At 38.7% G+C, this 20,827-nt stretch overlaps 1 pseudogene; it reads left to right on the top strand.

Annotated features, from left to right (window-relative positions):
* The first annotated feature begins 15,711 nt into the window (after positions 1-15,711).
* LOC127543141 (speedy protein C-like) lies at positions 15,712-16,227 on the top strand (annotated as a pseudogene).
* The last annotated feature ends 4,600 nt before the right edge of the window (positions 16,228-20,827 follow it).

The following is a 20,827-nucleotide window of genomic DNA, read 5'->3' as shown; positions in this document are numbered from 1 at the left end:
GTTAAAGACAAAATCTCAGACAAAAATCGTCCTGCGTCTGAGACTTATAACCCAACACTTGCAGAGAGCCTTATCCCTTCTATCTTCTTTCTGTTACCAGGACAAATTCTACATGCCCTGCCCTTGGGGTCATCTTGGACTTTATATATAAATATCTAAAATGAATTTAAACACAATGATGGTCAAACCAGACAAATAGCTTTTTAACCAACCTGTTGTACATTTGGTCAATAATCATCTACTAAAAACCTACTATGTGCCAGATACTGTGCTCAGCATAAAAAAAAAGACAAAAGACAGTCCCTACTCTCAAGGACCTTAGTCTAAATAAGGAAGCACTGTGCAAACAACAATGTACAAACAAGATATAAATTGGAGCTGAACAGCAGGAGGGAGGCACTACTGAGAAAGGCTTCTTGTAGAAGGAGGGATTTGATAAGTTTGATTAGAGAAATTTCAGTTGCGTGATGAGGTCAGAAGCCAGACTACAAAGAGTTAATAAAAAATTGAGAAGAAAGGAAAATGGCGGCATTAATTGTAGATGACTTTCTCAAGAAGTTTAACTACAAAAGGGAAGACAGCTAGGGGATGATAACTACTGAGAATGGATGGATCACGTGCTAGTTGAGAAAAGGGGAGATATAGACATGTTTGTGGTTAATAGGAAAGCAGTCATTAGACAGAGAGAGATTGAACAGAGGAGACTGCAAATGATAGAGAGAACAATCTACGGGAGAGGAAAGGATGGGAGAAGATCACTTGCACACCTAGAAGGAGGTCTGCCTTAATAAAGAGAAAAACCATTTCCTCATGTGAAAAGGGGTTGAAAGAGGAGAATGGTGGAAGGCATCTGAGTGATGTGAGATGAAGCGGAGGGGAGAAGACAGAGCATTCAGTGAATGACCTCGATTTTCTCAGTGAAATACGAGGCAAAGTTCTCAGCGAAGGGGGTGGGGGAAACAAGAACCATGGGAGGTCCAAGTAAGAATAAAAAGTTTTAGAAAATACACTGTGGTGAGTGAGATAGTATGCCAATTAGAGAAGTGTAAAAAGATTGGTTTGCAGCAGTGAGATCCCAGTTGAGAATATGTAACATAAATTTGTAGTATATTCAATCAGCATGATTTTTGTCATTTTTTTCCAGCTTCATTCCATAAAACACGAGTAAGAGAAAAGTCAGAGGATGTGGAGATAATCCAGGGTTGAAATTTGGCAGGACAAGATCTTTTAATGGGATAGAGGAACTTGAGACAAGATGATGCAGCAGTGTGAACTTGTTCACCCCAGGATAAACATGGGATTGAGTGGAGACTAGTCAGTGCAAGGGGGATGATCTAGAAAGAAACCATAACCAGTGCAAGCGTTTTGGTCTGAGAAAAGAACTGAGGTACTGATGGATAGAAGGTCATGGTGAAGATAAAGAACTCTTTCTTTGTAAGACAAGGGAGATATGAAACGACAACAGACTGTAATAAGGTAAGGTCATCCCAGAGTTAACAAATATGGAAATGTTACATTTATGGGTCATAGTAATATGAAAGGTTATGACATCTCTATATAGAACTGAGGTGAGGTAGAAAAGTAGGTCATAGGAAATAAGGAGTTTGAGTAAGGAGGAGATTAGGAGGCTTGAGGAAATAGCAATATGTATATGGAAGTCTCCAAATATGGCATAAGGAATTAGAGACCAGACAAAGACTGTGAGTCAGGTGCTAAAGTCATTGAGGAAAGAAGAGGAGCATTGTGCAGGTCAGTAGACAAGTCAGCATTATTTAGATTAGGTGACAGATATGAATTGAGTGAACTTCAAAGGAAGAGAGGTGATTGTGATAGAATTTGAAAGTACCAATGGACAGCAAGGAATATTATAATTCCTCTACTGTCAACCAGTGAGTGACGGTGGAATGAGTGAAAATGCAACCAATATGGAGAAGAGTGCTGAGGGAGGCCATGATCAAGAGGAATGCAGAATAGAGAAAGAATGGGAAAAGGAAAGGTTTAAGACGAAATCTAGTTTGTTATCCATGGAGCAGGCCTTCCAGAGAGCACATAGTAGAAAGGATTGGTAGTTTTATAGTGGGACACTGTTGGGGATGAGAATAAGAGAGCAGAGAATGGTTTATATAATGACAACTGAGGATACAGAATCATTGGGAATGAGAGGGTATGGACATATGGGAGTTTGTTAATCAGTGTTGAGTGAGTTCACATATAACTAAAATGACTTCTTAATAGGGGTAGAGTTATCTTTGGATGTTAAGAGCTAGCTCAGGAGAGGAGATTAGTCAGGGGAGTGAATGGGATTGTCTTTCTTTCTGTCTTTTGGATTTAGGAAGGGTCCTATGCAAGCAGAAAGAGACCAGTCAGGGAGGATGGCAAGAGATGGAATACAGATCAGTTTTTTTATGTCGAGATAATCAAACATGGTATCTATCCATCATAAATCTTTTAAAATATTTTAAACAATAATCCAATTTTATTAAATCTAGTTAAATGTAAGTTCAAGAACAAGGACTATGTTTTGTTTTTATAGGACTCAATCAAACAGCATTTATTAAACCCTTATAATATGCCAAACACTGTGCTAAGCACTGGGGAAACAAAGATAAAATAAAACAGTCCTTGTCCATTACTACCTTAAATTCTAATGGCCATATGTACATAAATCGGTATATAAAATATACATCTTAGAGAAAGGGGCACTAGCAGCTGGGAAGTATCGTATGCAGAAGGTGGTAACTGAATTGAGGAAATCTGGGATTTTAAGGGGGAAAGGAAAGGGAAGGAAATAAACATTTTATAATGCCTACTATATGCTGGGCACTGTGCTAAGTTCATTTTATATGATCTCATTAGATCCTCACAACAGCCTTGGAAGATAGGTGTTATTATTATTATTTCCATTTTATAAATGAGCAAACTGAGGTCAACAGATTAAGTGACTTGCCCAGGGTCACCCAACAGGAATGTGTCTGAGGCCAAATTTGAACCCAAGTTTTCCTAACTCCAGCCCCAGCACTTTCTCTACTGCACCACTTAGCATCCTCACTTCTAAGAGGCAGAGATGAGGAAGGAAAACATTGCAGACCATAAGGACAGCCAGCACTGAATCTCTAGCACCTTGTATAGCACCAAGTACCTACCAAGTACTCGCTGAAGTAAATTAAAAACAAATATTCCTCATTTTCCATAATCTGCAAGCATATGCTCATGAAGAGTTAATTAAACTCACATAAGTAATTAAGGGAATATAGGGATATTTAGGTAGAGTCACTAAATTATATAAAGAAAATGATCCCATTTAAAAAGTGACCCCTCCCAAATGCCAGTAGAGCCCTCTGCTTCCACACAATGTGATATTTTCTCCTATTGTCTTGTTTTGTAATACTTTCATATGTAGCTTTTTTTTTCTCTTTTACTTTTAGTTCCAAATTCTATCCTTTCCCCTCCTCTTCTCAATAAGAAGGTAAGACAAATAAAGCCCATTACAGATACATATAATCATTCAAAACAAATCCCTACATTATCCATTTCCAAAAAGAAAGGAAAAAAAGGAAGAAAATAGCAGCTTTGATCTGCACTCCGAGTCCACCAGCACGCTTTGTCACGAGTCCTTTGGTGTTCTTAATCATGTTGATCAGAGTTCTGGTGTCTTTCAGACTCAATAATGAGACATTTTTTAAAGACAAATTTCTGTTAGTATGTAAAGCGGACAGAGCAACGTATAGACATAAGAAGGACCAGAGAGATGGAGATGTGACTATTTAGTTCCATTTGTGAGGAAGCACATGGTCTCATAAGGATAGGAAATAGTGATATTTGCTTAAAGTATTTTGATTCTTCTGAGGTTTCTGGCAGGCTAGTTGGATAGTGGGTAAGAAATCAGCTTGTTATTTAGTAATTTCATTTCTCAGAGAGGGCTCTGTTCTCCCTCCTGTTTAAGTCTCACCAATGAGTAAATCAGGAAGTTTCCAACAAATCATGCTGCCCCAAGACAGTACGATCCCAGCTGTTCCCCAAGGGAATAACAAAAACAACAAAACCAAAACGGAATTAGTAGAAAGAATGGTACCATTTGTGCTGAAATGTCACTTAATGATGAATATTCCAGTGTATCCCGGAGAGAAAATAATAGCAGATGGTTTAGTAAGTTCTAAACCTAAGGCTACTAGAAAATCTAGCACTCAACTCCACTAGGTCAGGTGGGACAATGGAAAGAGAGCTCAGTTTGGAGCCAAGAGGACCTGGGTTTCAAAACTACTTCTATAACTGCCTACTTGGGTAACATTTGACAAATCACCTTACAAATCATTCTCACAAAGTCAATTTCCAGAGTATATAAAATCCAGTGGTCAGATTACATGGTCTCTGAGGCTTCTTCCAGCTACGATTGTATGAATTATGTATGATTTTGGACATTTCACTTTATCTCCCTGGCTCTCAGTTTCCTCATTTGTAAAATGAAGGGGTTTGGATTAAATGACTTTTCAGGTCCCTTTGAAATGTTAATCTATTGTCTTATGATTCTCAACATCTTCTGCTCCATGTTATAGACCGTGTGTGAACTGTATCACATCTAATCAATCATGAGTCCAAATTGACTAGTGAGAGCAAGGGCCATCTGATTAGAAGCTTAAGATGGTAGAAAACTCCTTAAAAAACTCTCACGAATTATTCATTAGGGTGACACTTTTGAAACACCAGGGGGCAGGCAATGGAGTCGAAGACAGAAAACTAACAATTTTACAGACCGTGTATTCTCCTGGCTGAAGAACAAAAAATAAAAGAAGAGAGAAGGAAAGAAGAAAGAAGACATAACTCCCTACTAGCCAAATCCTTATTTTTTAATTCTGAAACTCTAACTCGTGTGCTTCTTAGATCAGGATATGTAACACTGCCATGTGTTATAAAAGAAAACGTCCACGGTCATCATACAAGGTGGTCAACCCTGAAGAAACTCGGGATTCCCGGTGGACTCGATTGCTGAAGGGCTTGATTATTGTCTCCTCTCTTAGAATGGAACAGAATGATTAGCTATAGATGCTTGAATACCATTTAGCAACATGAGGCTTTCCAATCTGCCTTGTGTCAGTGGCTTTTACAGCCATTTAGCTATATGAAGAGATACTATGCTCCCCTGGGGGAAAAATTGAGATGTTTTGTATGTGAAGAGGAGATATTAAAAAAGATGGGGTCTAATTTCTATCTCCCGCCTTTGTGCAGACTATGTGGAAAATGCAGACACCATCAGAAATAAACATGACATTATGAGTCACCAACAAGAAAATAAAAAAAAAAAGAAACCTCTGTGATAATGAAAAGGTTAGCTCTCAGAAAGGTTACTCAACAGTGGCTCCGTGGAAGCTTGGCAGCTTGCGGAGCCCAAGACCACAATGCTAATCTGGAACAGTGGGCCGCCTTAGGGCCTTCTGATATTGTGGTTGAATATGCTCTCAGCAAGGCACAGAAGGCCCAGTGGGCTCCCTCCACCCCCCAACCCCAGTACAGGACAATAGCCTTTATTTGGGGATTCATTTTGTTAATCTATCCCACACTGTTTGCCACTGTGGGTTTGGGGCTTATTTATTTTTCAAGAAATGGATCTGACAGAGGCTTCAGCCAACACCGACTGTTCCAGATAATTCTGTATGAAATGGGCAGCCCAGAGATGCTTATTATTGACTGGGGCCCACAGAGAACAGAACAGCAGCTTCAAATCCATCCTTGGAGTTTGTCTTCCAATTGTATTTGTGCAGTTTCTGGCCCTGCCTTCTTTGTTTCTAAAGCAGACAGGTGAGTGCCAGGCTCTAGCTGGTGCTTCCCTGGCAACCATTGTTTAATGCAAGAACATAAACCAGGACAAACTGCATTGATTGAGCTGAGGTCCCTTCACCAAGTCTCCGTTTATTCCCACAAAGTGGTGAGAAGAACTGAGGCATCTGTCCATAGAAGTTAGAGCCCCAAGGGCATTTTTTTCTTATGAGAAGAGCTTAAGGAAAAAAATCTATAACATCTCTTCCATTCTTTTCAGGTAAAAGCTAAATGATGCTATAAGAGACCTGATGGGGAAATACTGTCGTGGGGAACAATGGATGCTTACAATCTATATAACTGAGAAAATCATTTATTCTCCTTAGACCTCAGTTTCCTCTCTATAAAAATGAGATAGTTGGACTCAGTGGTCTCTAAGGTCCTTTCCAACTCTAAATATCTATGAGCCTATATGTGACCTAAGGAGGCCTTAGTTTCACCATCTGTGGAATGAGGTGATTAGACTAGATGGCCTCTGGATTTCCTTGTAGTTCCAGATTTAGGATCCTTTGATCTTCTAAAGAGAATCATAATCAAATAAACTGTTAAACCATAGCTAGCAATTCTGACCCAGAGGGAATTCATTTGGAAGTGGCATGGATGGGGGAAGGTGGAAAGGATGTATAGATAACTCAGAACATAACAAGCAGGGAGAGGCAGGCCAAGGAGGAGCTCACCTGGCGTGTGGCTCACTGGTGTGTGGCTCACCTGGCGTGTGGCTCACCTGCTTTGTGGCCCACCTGCTGTGTAGCTCACCTGGTATGTGGCCCACCCGCTGTGTGCCAGGTGAGGAAGCACATGCCATCTGGTACTTTCCTATTTTTAGCTAATTATTCCTGCTGACTTGGTGCTAAATTTGGCATGTTAACACAGCAGATATCCAAATAGTATCAGTATCAACTCGATCTCAGTACACTGAGGCAAAGCTCTGATCACCCTGTCCTAGTCACAGCTCTGCTGGTCAGAATGTTTTTTTTTGTTTGTTTGTTTGTTTTTGCTGTTGGTTCTAAGCCACATGAAATGTGCTGAGTTTCTGACAGTGAAGGGAGCTAGCATCCATGGTACACGTGGCTCAGGAAATGGGAATAATGAAAGTCCTCAAATAAGTGCATTTTGAGTTAGCAAATAATATGATATTCACTTATACCCATAGCTTCAGAACCAAAGGTAAGATGGGGCATTCGATTTTGCACAGGCTTCAAGAGCTGGGGCTTTCTTTTTTTCAACACTGGGATCTTCCAGGTGACTTCTAATCAGGCTATAAAAAAACTCCGAGCTTAAACAATTTTAGTCAGTAATTAATTTAAGCAAGCCAGCAGGGTACCTATCCATGGCTAGGTAGTTCCACTTTTTAAAATTCTTTAAATAACATTACAGTTGGGTGTCATTCTTGTAGAGACAGCTCTCTAATTTATATTGGTGTTTTAATCAAGAGTCTATTTTTGATCAAAGAAATAAATATAACTGTCAAGAGTATAGTATAGGGGTTGTGGGTTTCTCAGTTATTACTGAGGCCAGAAAGCTGCTATTTCCCAGGTTGAGTACTTCAGCACCTACTGGCCTTTACTGTAATTGTAGGCACAGTTACAAAGGAAAATTATTCAGTTCCTAAAGGGCATGACTTCCAAATGCAATCTTCTCTCAATAACAAATATCTCAAACCTAAATATCTAAATAATGGGGACTTCCAGAAATCATCTCTCAAACTTTAAGTATTTTTAAGATATTCATCATCAATCTCATCCTTAAATGCCCCCAGATGCTCTGATTTAGTAGCGTCTCCCCTCAAACTTTCTGTCAACTTGTTCACTTCACTGCACCTCACTATTTTATAGGTCAATATTGGACATAAACTAATTCCTTCAGAAATCAAAGCTAGAGTCACAGAAAAATGCTCTATATCACTATTGATTAGGAAAGTGCAAATTAAAACAACTCTGAGATACCACATCAAACCTATCAGATTGGCCAACATGACAAAAAAAGGAAAATAAATCCTCCAGGCTTTTGAACAAATCGGAACACTAATGTGTTGTTGGTGGAGCTGCAAACTAGACCAATCTTTTAGAGAACAATTTAGAACCATGTCTAAAGGGCTATAAAATTGCAAATATCCCTCGATCTGTCACTGTTACTGCTAGATTTCTATCCCCAAAGCATCAAAGAACAGGGAAAGGACCTATATTATAGCAGCTCTTTTTTGTGTAGCAAAGAATTGGAAACTTAGGGATACCCATCAATTGGGGAATGGCTGAACAAACCGAGGTACAGGATTGTGACAGAATATTATTGCGCTATAAAATAACAAAATGGTTTCAGAAAAATCAGGGAAAACAATGAACTGATGCAAAGTGAAATGAGCAAAACTAGGAGAACATTGTACACAATAATAGCCACATTGTAAGATGATCAATTGTGAAAAATTCAGCTATTTTGATCATTGCAATAATCTAAGACAATTCTAAAGGATCCAAGATGAAAAATGCTAAACACCTTTGGACAGAAAAGTGATTAACCAAGTACAGAATGAGGCATACTTTTTTAGATCTTATTTCTCTTTGCTTATATGTGTGTTTTGCTTTGTAACATGGCTAATATGGAAATATATTTTGCACGATTTCACATGTGTACTCAATATTGTATTGTTTGCCTTCTTGGGGGGTGGGAAAGGTAGAGGATAGAAGGAAAAAAATTGAAACTCAAAAATTTGAACAATGAATGTCAAAAAAAATTTACACATAATTGGGAAATACCAAAATAAATCAAAATATTTTAAAATAAAATCCCTTCTTCATCTCTAAGATTTTACAAATTTATATTTTAAAGTAGTATTGACCTTGGCTTCCACATCTCCCCATTTGCCAAAAGGAAGCAGAACTTGCTGATAAAAGTAGTTTCTAAGCTCTTTTTAAATCACAAAATCCCACTCTGATAATTCATCATGGCATGAAAATGACATCAGGTTCTAGAAGGCTATATCAGGAGAATGCAACTTGTCAGGGAGAACCTGACCTAAAGTACACCATCTATATTTTGTAATGACCAGTCTCATAGGTTGCCCACCAAATGGTAGATTTCTTTGATTGTGGCAACCCATTAAACAAGGAAACATAAATAGAGCTCCTTTAATTCATTCATTAATGGTTCTTCTAAGAACAAAGAGGCTTTGTTTTATTTAGATCATCTTCAAATAAAAAACTATTTCAACTTTAGTTACTTGTCCAGTGACGAACAAATATACTTTTAGAAGAACTGAGTTATAGCAATCTTGATATTCTCATTAAAAATGAAATGAAAAGGGAGATACTGATACTATCACAAAGGGAAGGAAGACTCAGATTTTTTATTGGAGAGGCAAATAAAAGAATTGGGAGAGTTGCTTTTATTATGCATCCAAATGCAGCAAGAAAAATTTCATAGATCACTGGGTCAGTTTATTGTATACATTAGCTAAAAGACCACTGTGAAAATATTTGCAGATTATTGCCAATATGTTGGAGGGAATAAAGAAGTAGGTAATTTTATGAGGTATTTGTTAAGATGCCTCTAATTAAATCAATAAATCAAAAATAGAATAACATCAATACAGAGGTTGACACAGGGAGGAACAGCTAGGTGGTATAATGGATAGAGCACCTGGAGTCAGAAAGACCCGAGTTCAAATCTGGCCTTAAACACTTACTATCTATGTGATCCCCAAGGAAGTCATTTACTGTTTGCCACAGTTTCCTCATCTGTAAAATGAACCAGAGAAGGAAATGGCAAACCGCTTCAGTATCATTGCCAAAAAAAATGCCAAATGGAGTTACAGAGAGTGAAAAAACAAAAGTCACAGGGAACAATAGCAAAAATATTGGATACTATGGTTCGTGTGTAAGAGATGAGAGAAAGCTTCTAGACTGTGCATGAGATCCACAATTATATATGACAACCACTTTCTCAAAGAAGAGAGTCAAGAAGTATTGGACATGATAAGTATTGAATAACATCATAGAAATGAAATTGATTATATTTTAATGGGCAGGAAATGAACAGATATCCATGTAAGTCATTTCCTAATCAACTGTCAGTGTATAGTTGACTTCTTAGAACAAAGATCAAAATCAATATCAAATCAGAAAAATAAAAATGAGAGGATATGCCATGCAATTAAAACAACTCCCCATCTTGACCTATTTAAACTAGTTATTGATGCTGAAAAATAGAAGATGGATAAAGGAACAGAGGTTGACAGACCTAGGGAAATTTAACTAATGTAAATCAATGGCCATGAAATAAACATGCTCACTAAAATACTTCTTTAGGAAGATGGTATACCTTTTATGGAATGATAATTTTCATTTCTTTTTTCAGGCCATAGCTAAATTACCATGCTTCCTTTTAAATAGCATGCTCACATAAATTCAAAGCCTACAGTCACTATAAAGAGGAGCACATTAATTTCTTCATATGTGGATGTTTGTCTCTTACTGGCAAAACCAGATTGTCCAAAGAGGCATTTGAGGAAATGAAGCATCAGGACCGTTCCACTTACACAGAGGATATCAATATTGCTAGGAAATATAAATTTGGAACTAAAATAAATGCTCTAACCTTTTTTTGATTCATGAAGAATATAATTAGAGCATCCACAGACCACAAGGAACATCTTGTCTGCGAGTGTCTTTTTGTGATCATAGAATGGCAAGTGTATCTCACAGATTGAAACCAGTGAGATGTAGATTGGGTTCTTACCTTTGGTTCTCAAAGGCTATGCCAGTGTAATCTGAACTTTGGCAGGGTTTATCAAGCTGGAAAAAGCTTCAGGTCTTATCTCAGGGGCATGCTGTGTGTTTCTGTTGTCTAATGACTAGCTAATGATAAAGAAATTAATCAATAGGACACTGGCTACTAACTGTGGGATTCATTGGCCATGGTGCCCCAATAAACAAAGACAAACCGAGAATTATCCTCAATTTTGCGTGTTCCCCTGGCAAAGAATTTGAAAAGGTGGTAGGAAAAGTGGAATTACAATTTCAAGACCAAAACATACATTTCATGTTGACCTCACTCTCAATGTGAGCTCTTTGCTCTACTGCCCTGGAATTCTATATTTGGAGAAAGAATGGAAAATTTAATGCTTTCGATTCTGAGCTCCTTATATTTCAGCTTCTACTAAAAAACCTATGTAGACAAAGACACGTTGTGGCTAATGAATCTGTCATCACAAATGGTAGCATGTTATGGAACTTCATCGAGTCAGAGAAATAAAAGATAAATGTTGGGTCTAGAGATGGCAGAGAAAATGGATGAGCCATAGTATGGAAACACATGAACTAGAGTACGGTGGGGGTCAAAGTTCATTCTTCAATTTCTGTAGATGTAGATGATGTTTTAGATGTATAACAAGCAATTTTCAAAGTTTAGTTTCTTGGTTTTGTTTTTAATATACTTTAAAATGGTCATTACTCTTTTTTTGGTCAAAATGAAATTTACAACAGCATGCAAAAAGCCAAGCCTTTATTTTATGCAGCCTGCCCAACAACACTTGACATTTATCCTGCATTTCAGCACTTCTTTGTAGGTCAAAATCTAGACAGAAAGGTAAGAGATTGGTTCTACAGTCAGTCATTTTACCTTGAAAAGGCTAGAGGTCTTTGTACCAGAGAAGACTATCATTTAAAACAATGTCACCAACAAAGTTCCACGTTTCCTCCCCTTCCTTTCTCTCCCTTCTGCCTAGTGAGCATGGTCTTAGATGTTCTCATTTGATCTTAAATAGAAACATGTGAATGGTAAATTATTCTATTCACTTCTCATTCGTGATGAACAGTGAATTAGTCTAACAACATTTATAATTTTATTCATTTATTATTTGAGAATAATTAGAAGTGAGTAGCTATTAAGGAGCCTCGCACAAGTTGCAAAAATTATATAATTTTATTTTGTTTATTTTCCAGTGTAATTGCCTCAGGAATATCTCCACACTCATCCCAAAAGACATCTCTATTCCCATCTTCCATCCCTCCTGGTCTCTCCACTCACACACATCACCAGCCTAGGTCAGATGCAAATTATCTCTTGCCCTGACTATGATAACAGGCACTTAATTGTTTTCCCTTGCATTTGGTCTCTCCCAGATTCAAGCTACCCTTCACATAGCTGCCAAAGTGATTTTCTTAAAGCCCAGATCTATCTATGTCAACTTCCTTTCTCTCATTCCCAAGAAGAACTCTTGTGGCTCCATATTACCTGTGGGATAAACCTCTGTTTAGCATTTTAAACCCTTCACAATCTGATCCTTTCCAATCTTACTATATTTTCCTCTCCTATGCACACTTTATGGTCAAGCCAAAAGAGAATTCTCATAGTTACTTTTACATGTAATTCCATCTCCCATCTCTGTGCCTTTATATAGGTTGTTCTCCTTGCTCAGAATGCAATCTTTTCTCAATCTACTTCCTAAAATCCTTAGTTTCCTTCAAAGCTCAACCCAGATTCTACCTCCTACATGAGGATTTTCCTGATGTCTCCCTTTATAACTCCTCTCAAATTACCTTTAGTTGGTTTATGTATTATATATCTTTATATGTGTATGTCGTTTGCCGAAAAGAATGGTAGAGATTTTTATTTTGTTCAATTTGTATCCCCAGCACCGAGGATAATACCCAGCACATAGTGGCTGCTTAATCAATGTTTGTTGATTATTCAGTTGATCCATCATCATATGTACTGGTAAGGTTTTCTCAGTGCAAGTGTGACCTGTGCCCTTAAGCTAGCAAGGTCAAGGTATAACTACAGATGCAAAAGAGAACGTATCTCACTGTTGAAAGCTCAATGTCAACTAATAATAATTTCATATAAGTGCTTGTATGAGAAACAATATAGAAAATAATCAAAATGCATTTTTATCCTGTGCCAGAGACTGTGCTAAATAATTGGGTTGCAAAGGCAAAACATAGCCCCTGCTCTTAAGTAGCTTACAGTTGAATGGGGGTACACGACAACCAAATTATATATACATATATATGTATATGTATGTGTGTACATGTGTGTATATATGGCACTAACAGGGGCAGATAAGAAAAGGAATTGAGAATGATTTCTCATAGAAGATGAGTTTTGAGTTGAGTTCTTTTTTCTTAATAGTATTTTATTTTTCCAAGTACATGTAAAGATAGTTTTCGACATTAATTTTTGTAATATTTTGTATTCCACAGATCCAGCCATTCTGGAAAGCAATTAGAACTATGTTCAAAAAGTTATCAAACTGTGCATACCTTTTGATTCAGCAGTATTTCTACTGGGCTTATACCCCAAAGAGATCTTAAAGGAGGGAAAGGGACGCACGTGTGCAAACATATTTGTGGCAGTTCTTTTTATAGTGGCAAGAAACTGGAAACTGAGTGGATGCCCATCAGTTAGAGAATGGCTGAATAAGTTATGGTATATGAATGTTATGGAATATTATTGTTCTGTAAGAAAAAATCAGTAGGATGATTTCAAAGAGGCTTGGAGAGACTTATATGAACTGATGCTGAGTGAAATAAGCAGAATCAGATTGGATATGGCAACATCAATATTATACAACTATCAATTCTGATGGACATGGCTCTTTCCAACAATGAGATGATTGAGACCAGTTCCAATGATCTTGTGATGAAGAGAACCATCTACACCTAGAGAGAGGACTAGGGGATCTGAATGTGGATCACAATGGAGCATTATTACTCTTTTGGTTGTTGTTTGCTTGCACTTTGTTTTCTTACTCATTTACTTTTTTATCTGATTTTTCTTGTGCACCAAGAGAATTGTATAAATATGTTTATACATATTGAATTTAACACACATTTTAACATGTGTTTAACATATACTGGGGATTGCCTGCCATCTAGGGGAGAAGGTGGGGGGAAGGAGGGGAAAATCTGAAACACAGGCTATGCAAGGGTCAATGTTATCAAATTATCTGTGCATATGTTTTGAAAATAAAAAGCTTTATTAAAAAAGAATATAAAGTCTGAGAAGAAAACAATTAAAAAAAGACTTTGCATTTCCACATTTTCTCCCTCTTTCTCTTACCTTTCCCCTCCCTAAGACAGCAAACAATCTGATATAAGTTAAATATGTGTAAACCTTTTAAGCATATTTCCATATTTGTCCAAGAAAAATCAGACCAGAAGTGAAAAAAAAAACATGAAAGAGAAAGAGCAAACAAACAAAAAGGTGAGAATACTATGTATTGATCCACATTCAGTCTCCATAGTTCTCTCTCTGGATATGGATGCCATTTTTCATCCTAATTCTGTTGGAATTGTCTTAAATCATCACATTAATGAGAAGAGCCAAGTCCATCACAGTGGATTCTCACAAAATCTTGTTAATACAGTGTACAACATTCTTCTGCTTCTGCTTGCTTCACTCAGCATTAGTTCATGTAAATCTTTCCAGGATTTTCTGAAATCAGACTGCCGAGTTGAGTTTTGAAGGAAGGAAGAGAAGTCACAAAGGTGAAGAATAAGAAGGAAAGCATTCCAAACATGAGAAATGGGCAGTGGAAAGTTGCTGAGTTAGGAGATGGAGCTTCATGTAGGAGAAAGAAGAAGGCTGGTGTAGCTGGATTGGAGGGCTCAAGGGAGGTTGTAAGAATGGACATGGAGGAAGGCACCAGGTTATAAAAGATTTTAAAAGTCAGAGGGTTTTATATTTGATTCTGAGAGTGATAGGAACCCACTGGAATTTATAGATTGGAGAGAGGTGACATGGTTAGGTTCCTATGCTTGAGAAAATTCTCCTTAACAGCTGAATAGAGGATGAACTAGAGTAGAAAGAAACTTGAAAGGAAGCTGATCGACTACCAGAATATTGCAATAGTCCAGAAATAAAATGATGATGGCCGATACCAGGGATGTAGCAGTTTCAGAAAAGAGGGGGATGTATACAAGAGATGCTACAAAGCTAGAAATAACAGGACTTTACTTGGATATCTGTTAGAGTTCAAATATTGGAGTTCTTGTTCTTCTCAAAGCACAGCCGATTTAGAGGCTTAGAACCCTTCGGATGTCTCCAAATCCAAAGGTTCTGTCCTTCAGCCTCTGCCTCTGCTTTCTTCTGCCTCCAACCAACACAGAGATAGAAGGTCTCTCTTGACTCCTTCTGGGGAGCCCAGCCACCAACTACAGTGGTGTGAGATGAAGATGAATCTGGTTGTCCACTGAACTCTCCACTCGTAGCTTTATCCTCTGAAAACCCTTCATCTGCCACCAGAGTCGCTCCTCTCGAGTCCAGCTGAACTTTCTTCTGTGACCAGCCAGCCAAGAGGAAATAATATATTCTGACATAGAGCCCTCATCGCTGGCCTTTTATCTGACTCTTCTGAGAGAATGGGATTATGGGTTTTCTCCCATAGTGCTCTCTGGCCCAACGAGCTTTAAGGGAGGTGTGGACTCCCTTGAAGTTAGAAAGTGTACTTTGTGAAGCTGGCATACTTGTGGACTCCAATGAGTAAAGGTGTGAACACAAGCCTTGTCTTAATTAGTTCTACTTAGTACCTTGTTTCAGGTTCTGGCCAAAATCTTCTTGTAAGATTAGATCAACTCCAATTAGTTAGCAGTTAGTAAGGATTCCAACAGATATCATATTTGGTTATGTGAAAGTGGAGGTCAGAGGAGATATAGGGGCTTGGTAAATAGATCTAAGTATCATTTACATAGAGATTATAATGGAACCAATGGGATCCAATGAGCTAAGCAAGCAAGATATTATGGAGGGAGAAAGGAAGAGGGGACTAGGACACACTCTTGAGAAACATCCACAGTGGGCATGACCATAATAAAAAATAAAGGAAAGGAGTAGGAAGGAAAGGGGGAAGTAGTTGGAAGGGGGGATTTTTGCTTTAGGTCATAGGAAAGACAGGGCTAATGGAAACTCATGCCCAGCTTTCTGAGTGGGAGGAATAAAATGTGGGCATGGATGGGTTTCTGGGCAGTTGTAAGCTGGCAGTATTGTGAAGAGGTCATGGTAAATATATCATCCCATTGGGGCTGGATCAGGGAACAGTCTGCCCACCATGGGAGCAGAGGAAGGGGAAGAGGCTTGTTCAAGCTTCTCCCAAACAGGACCAGACCTGTTCTGCTGTCCTATATCTCAAATCTCTTTCCATTGGGCTGCTGCATTTGTGGCTGCTGGGTCTGTTCTCCATTTCCTCCCAAACAGCCTTCCCCCAAACAGAATTCCCTTCAAGAGCATCTCTCCCTGCCCCAGAAATAACCCATACCCAAATAATCTCCTCTAACTCTATCCATTCCCATTCTTTCCTTGACCTCTTAGCCCAGTAACTTTTCCCTCAGTCTCCCTCCAATTCTGCAGCTAGAACCTGGAACCTACATTTTACAGATCATGCCAGAGCTAGCTGCCACTGCCTCCTCTGCTTCCTATTAAGTCAGTAGGATAAAGAGGAGTCAGAATCAGCCCGCTGGCCCCTCTCCACAGTTGGTCCTGTGGGGGGTGATTATCCTGCCCAGCTTCAGGCATCTTTGCTGTCTTCCTCCATCCTTCTCTTCTTCAGCCTCCTAGTTATTAAGCATCAGCCCTCTCTGGCTGTATAACTTCTATCCTTCTTGACACTCCAATGGTCTTGATTCCTTCTCTAATAAATTGGAGAAGAAACAAAAATATTGGTAAAAGGAGAACCAGGAGAGAAGAGTGTCATGAAAACTTGAGGAGACAGTATCCAGAAAAGGATCCTCAGCAGTTCCAAAGGCTACAGAGAAGTCAAGAAAGCTCAGGCCCAGAAAAGACCATTGATTAGATTGAGTAATTAGGACAACACTGGTAACTGGTAAGGCAATTTCTGTTGAATTGTGAAATAAGAAGCTAAAGTGCAGAAGATTTAGAAAAGAGTAAGAGAAAGTGGAAACACCAATTACAGAAAGCTTTCTCAAGGAGATGAGCCACAGGAAGGAGAGATACACAATGAGAGCTGCGGGGATGGTGGGATAAAGTGGGGTGTTTCAGATTATTGTTTTTACAATGAGAGAGATATGAGTGGTTTTGTAGGTAGGACACAAGTAGCCAACAGAGAGGAAGACACTGCGAGGATGGAAGAGGGCACAATTTGTTGAAAAAGATAGGATGCAACAAGGGCGCACATAAAGAAAGTTGGCTTGGCAAGCAGAAGAGCCACTTCTTCTTGTAAGACGGGGCAAAGGAGATTAATGGAGGAAAGTGAGGGGAGATAAGGAAAAGGGGAGAAAATGGAGCTCTTAACAAATGACCTCCTTTTTTCATTGAAGAAGAAGCTCTGATGAGAGGGGAAGGTGAGAGAGTACAAGGGGAAGTTTCAGAAAGGATTAAAAATTTGTGAATAGGCACCATGGTGATTAGGATAATGAATCGATTAGGAAGATACAAAAAATATCAGGCTACTACACTGGCAGTGTGGGCACAATTAAAATTATATAACAAATGTGTAGTGGATATAGTCAGCACAGTTTCATAACTTTTCTCAGTTCTATCAGCAGAAATGAATAGGAACAAAAGTGGTGGATGATGGGAATAATACAAGGGCTTAAGACATGATCCATGATACCGTAAGAAGGATGAGGGACTAACACGTGGATGTTTGCAAAAACTGAGATTTCTCCAAGGAGGATGGCCGAGGAGAGAGGAGGGAAAGGAGGGGATAGGAACGAGGAAAAGAAAGGGAGAAGGAAGGGAGGGGAGAGGAAAAAGAAGGAAAAGACAAGAGAAAAAACAGAAGAAGATCTAATGGTAGAGAAAGTTTACTGCAGTAGTAATACGTTGGGAATGAATTTTCATTAGTACTGAGTTTCTCTTTCTCACTCAACAGCAGTCATCCCTGGATGCTGGTGACCTGTTGTGGGCCCATTATTGTATTTCTGAGGGAAGACTAATTGCTATTGGGCAGAAACATTATGCTCCATTAGAATACTCTAGGACAATGTAACTTGATGAGTTTGGTGTGTGCTATTCTGGGATGCTACTCTTTATTATCTGATCTGGGTTCAGATGGACCTTATCATTTTTAACCATTCCCAGGAAAAACAGAAGTCACCCTGACTTTTGTATTTCTTCCAACAGGGTGAAGAAACTAGAAGAGTCAATGACATTATGAGGGGGAAGAATAAAGACCCTTGGCTCTAGACTATGTTAAGTCATTTCTTGTCTCAGAGGGTGGCTTTTGAGGTCCCCACTATCTGTCCTCTTTACTTAAAATACTCAAGTATGACTTAAATATGGCGGCACATTTTTAAACAACTTGTGAATTCAAATATTTCCATGTTTAGACATCTGAATTCTGATGAAAACTACCCAGGTCTTTTCATTTGTCCCTGTGAAGATCTTCTCTATCAGGAGTACCAAGTACAGGGGATATCCCAATTTTATTTGCTCTGTTCTCTGAGCAATGCACATATGGATAACCAATCCCCATGTGACAGCTTGGGAAAAAACTCATTTTATAACATAGAAAAACAAGCAGCAAGTTCCTTTAATTTGAAAATTAAGAACACGTGCTAGATGATGTAAAGAACTTGCTGAACCTTTGAGTCCTGAGTTGTCTAGAGTCAGATCACTGAAAGCTTGACTTGGCCACTATACACTCACTAACATGGTGGAAAACAACAAATCCACTGGGTCAAAATCAGCTGAAGTCAGACCTAAACCTTTCATCTTTTTGGATGGGCTAATTGGAAAAATTAACAACTTTGTGCTCCCATGATAGGGAGAGAAGCTTGCTGCCTTGGTTCTGTCAATTATGAGTATTTTCAAATAGGTATAAAAATACCACCTGCATCTGGGTCTGATATCAAAGCTACCTCTTACACACTCAGTAGGATCAGCTGACTAGCACAGACTCCCAATATTCATGATAATGGTTTATAATCAAACCAGGCCTATCATTTACAGTCTCATCTCCCCCTACAATTAATTTCAAATGTTAATCCCCTAGTGGGATCAACTTAAAGGATGCTAATTTCCATGACAACCAATGGGAGTGCAAAGGAGATATTTCTAATTGGGCAACAAGGAATCTGAAAGATGGGAAAGGGAAGGAAATTCAATGGAGATATTAAGGGATCTCTGGTAGAAAGCTGACCCTGTGACTAAGCTTCCTCTCTGAACTTATTAGAATCATACCATTTCCAGGTTGGAAGGAACCTCAGAAGCAGCAAATAAGAACTCCCCCACCCATACCCCATCAAAAAAACAAACATCAACATCCACTCAACAAGTTGCCAGACAGCTTTTGTCTTTTTGCCTAAAGATCTCCAGTTGAAGAGGATATCAACAGTCATTTAAATTCCTGCCTTTCTTGTCCAGGAAAAGGAGATAGTGGTCTGTGTAAAATGCTATATAAAAGGAAGTTACTATTATTTTCATTATTAATGTTATTAATTACCTAACCTCTTTCTCTGAAAGGTATTTGCATATGGGAGGTGCTCAGTGATATTCAAAGGCTAATACGCTTGCTCTTTAAAAAAGGGCATCTTCAAGGAAACTATTAGGGGACCCTAAAATACTAACCACAAACATGACTTTCTGGAATAGTTAATTTTCACCCAGGTTTGCTCCCTGAGAAAATGAACTGTCAGAAAGCCAAGCTCAAGGGCCTGTTAGTTGTTACCAAAATATCCATTTTAGAAATAATTGTCCTCGTTCTTATTGTCTTCAGGATTCAGAGCCGTTGGGAGTAGCCAGTCTGTTTAATTTTGTCACTTGTTTTTCAAAATGAATAAATTCCTTCCTTGTGGACAGGTGGGGACCATTTAGAAGAGAGCTTTTATTCATTTCCCAGTTCGCCATCTGCTGGCTGGTTCTCAAAAGACAGGCAAGCTAGACAAGGATTTCTATAAAGGAACTTGACTCTAGTTTGCCTATGGTTGCCCAATTACGAATAACGTGAGCTCCAGTTTATGAGAGAGACGAACCTTTATTTTTCCCATTAATAACTGTCTGTACCCATTATTAGATATAGATCTTTGCAGTTTTAGTTTGGGGCAAAGTAAATTGGCATATGCAAGTAAAACGATATTGTTTGAAAACAAAACAAAACAACCACCACAACAAAAAAGCCATCTGGTCAATTTTTAAAGGAACCTTTAATTAGCCATTTATTTTATACCCACTGTGAGAGAAACAGATCTTGGAAAAAATGCTATGGATTATGTAGCAGCTTGCTCCCATTATCTGGTCTGGGTTCAGATGGACCTTATCGTTTCTAACCATTCCCAGGAAAAACAGAGGTCACCCTGACTTTTGTCTTTCTTCCGACAGGGTGAAGATGAGTCAATGAGAATATGAGGGGGAAGAATGAAGGATCTTGGCTCCAAACTATGCCTGAATCTGAATGATTTTTCAAAGAATTCATGGCATCATTGATTTAGAGGTAAAAGGAACCTCAGAGGCCATCTATCTAGTCCAATCCCTCGTTTTACAGAGGAGGAAAATGAGGTTCAGAGAAACAAAGGGAATTTTTCAAGATTGAACATAGAATCCGAGGTGTAAAACTGGCAGGTGCCTTACAAGACAGGTAGTCCAACTCCCTAAGAGTACAGATGAGGAAACTGAGGCTACGACTTGCCTACATGGTATCTGAGGAAGGATTTTAACCCAAATCTTCCTAATTCTAACCTCAGTTCTCTATGCACTGTGTCCTGCTTCCTCTATTTCATTTAAAGTGAATGTGATTTACAGTAGATCAGCATATCTCTATCATTCTACTTATGGAAATAAGGATAATTATTTCCATTTCTATAGTGCTTTAGTATTTAGACAACCCCGTAAGGCAGTTAGCACCAGCAGAAACCAAGGTTCCGGGATGGGGAGTGATTTGTCCATTGGGGCATAGCTAACAGATGTCTGACCCAAGCCTGAGAATTTCTGGCTTGGCAGATGGTAGGCTTCAGAGCTTTGAATGGCAGGGAACAAAAGAGTGGAAGTAACTTCCTAAGTTTTGGCTGCAAGAAGCAGTCCATAAGCTTGCTTGATAACACAATGAATAGGGTCTGGATCTGGA

The sequence above is a fragment of the Antechinus flavipes genome, chromosome X, assembly GCF_016432865.1.
Source record: "Antechinus flavipes isolate AdamAnt ecotype Samford, QLD, Australia chromosome X, AdamAnt_v2, whole genome shotgun sequence".
NCBI classification, from domain to species: domain Eukaryota; kingdom Metazoa; phylum Chordata; class Mammalia; order Dasyuromorphia; family Dasyuridae; genus Antechinus; species Antechinus flavipes.
The sequence above is the reverse complement of the archived record's forward strand: the minus strand, read 5'-3'. Positions and strand labels throughout refer to the sequence as shown.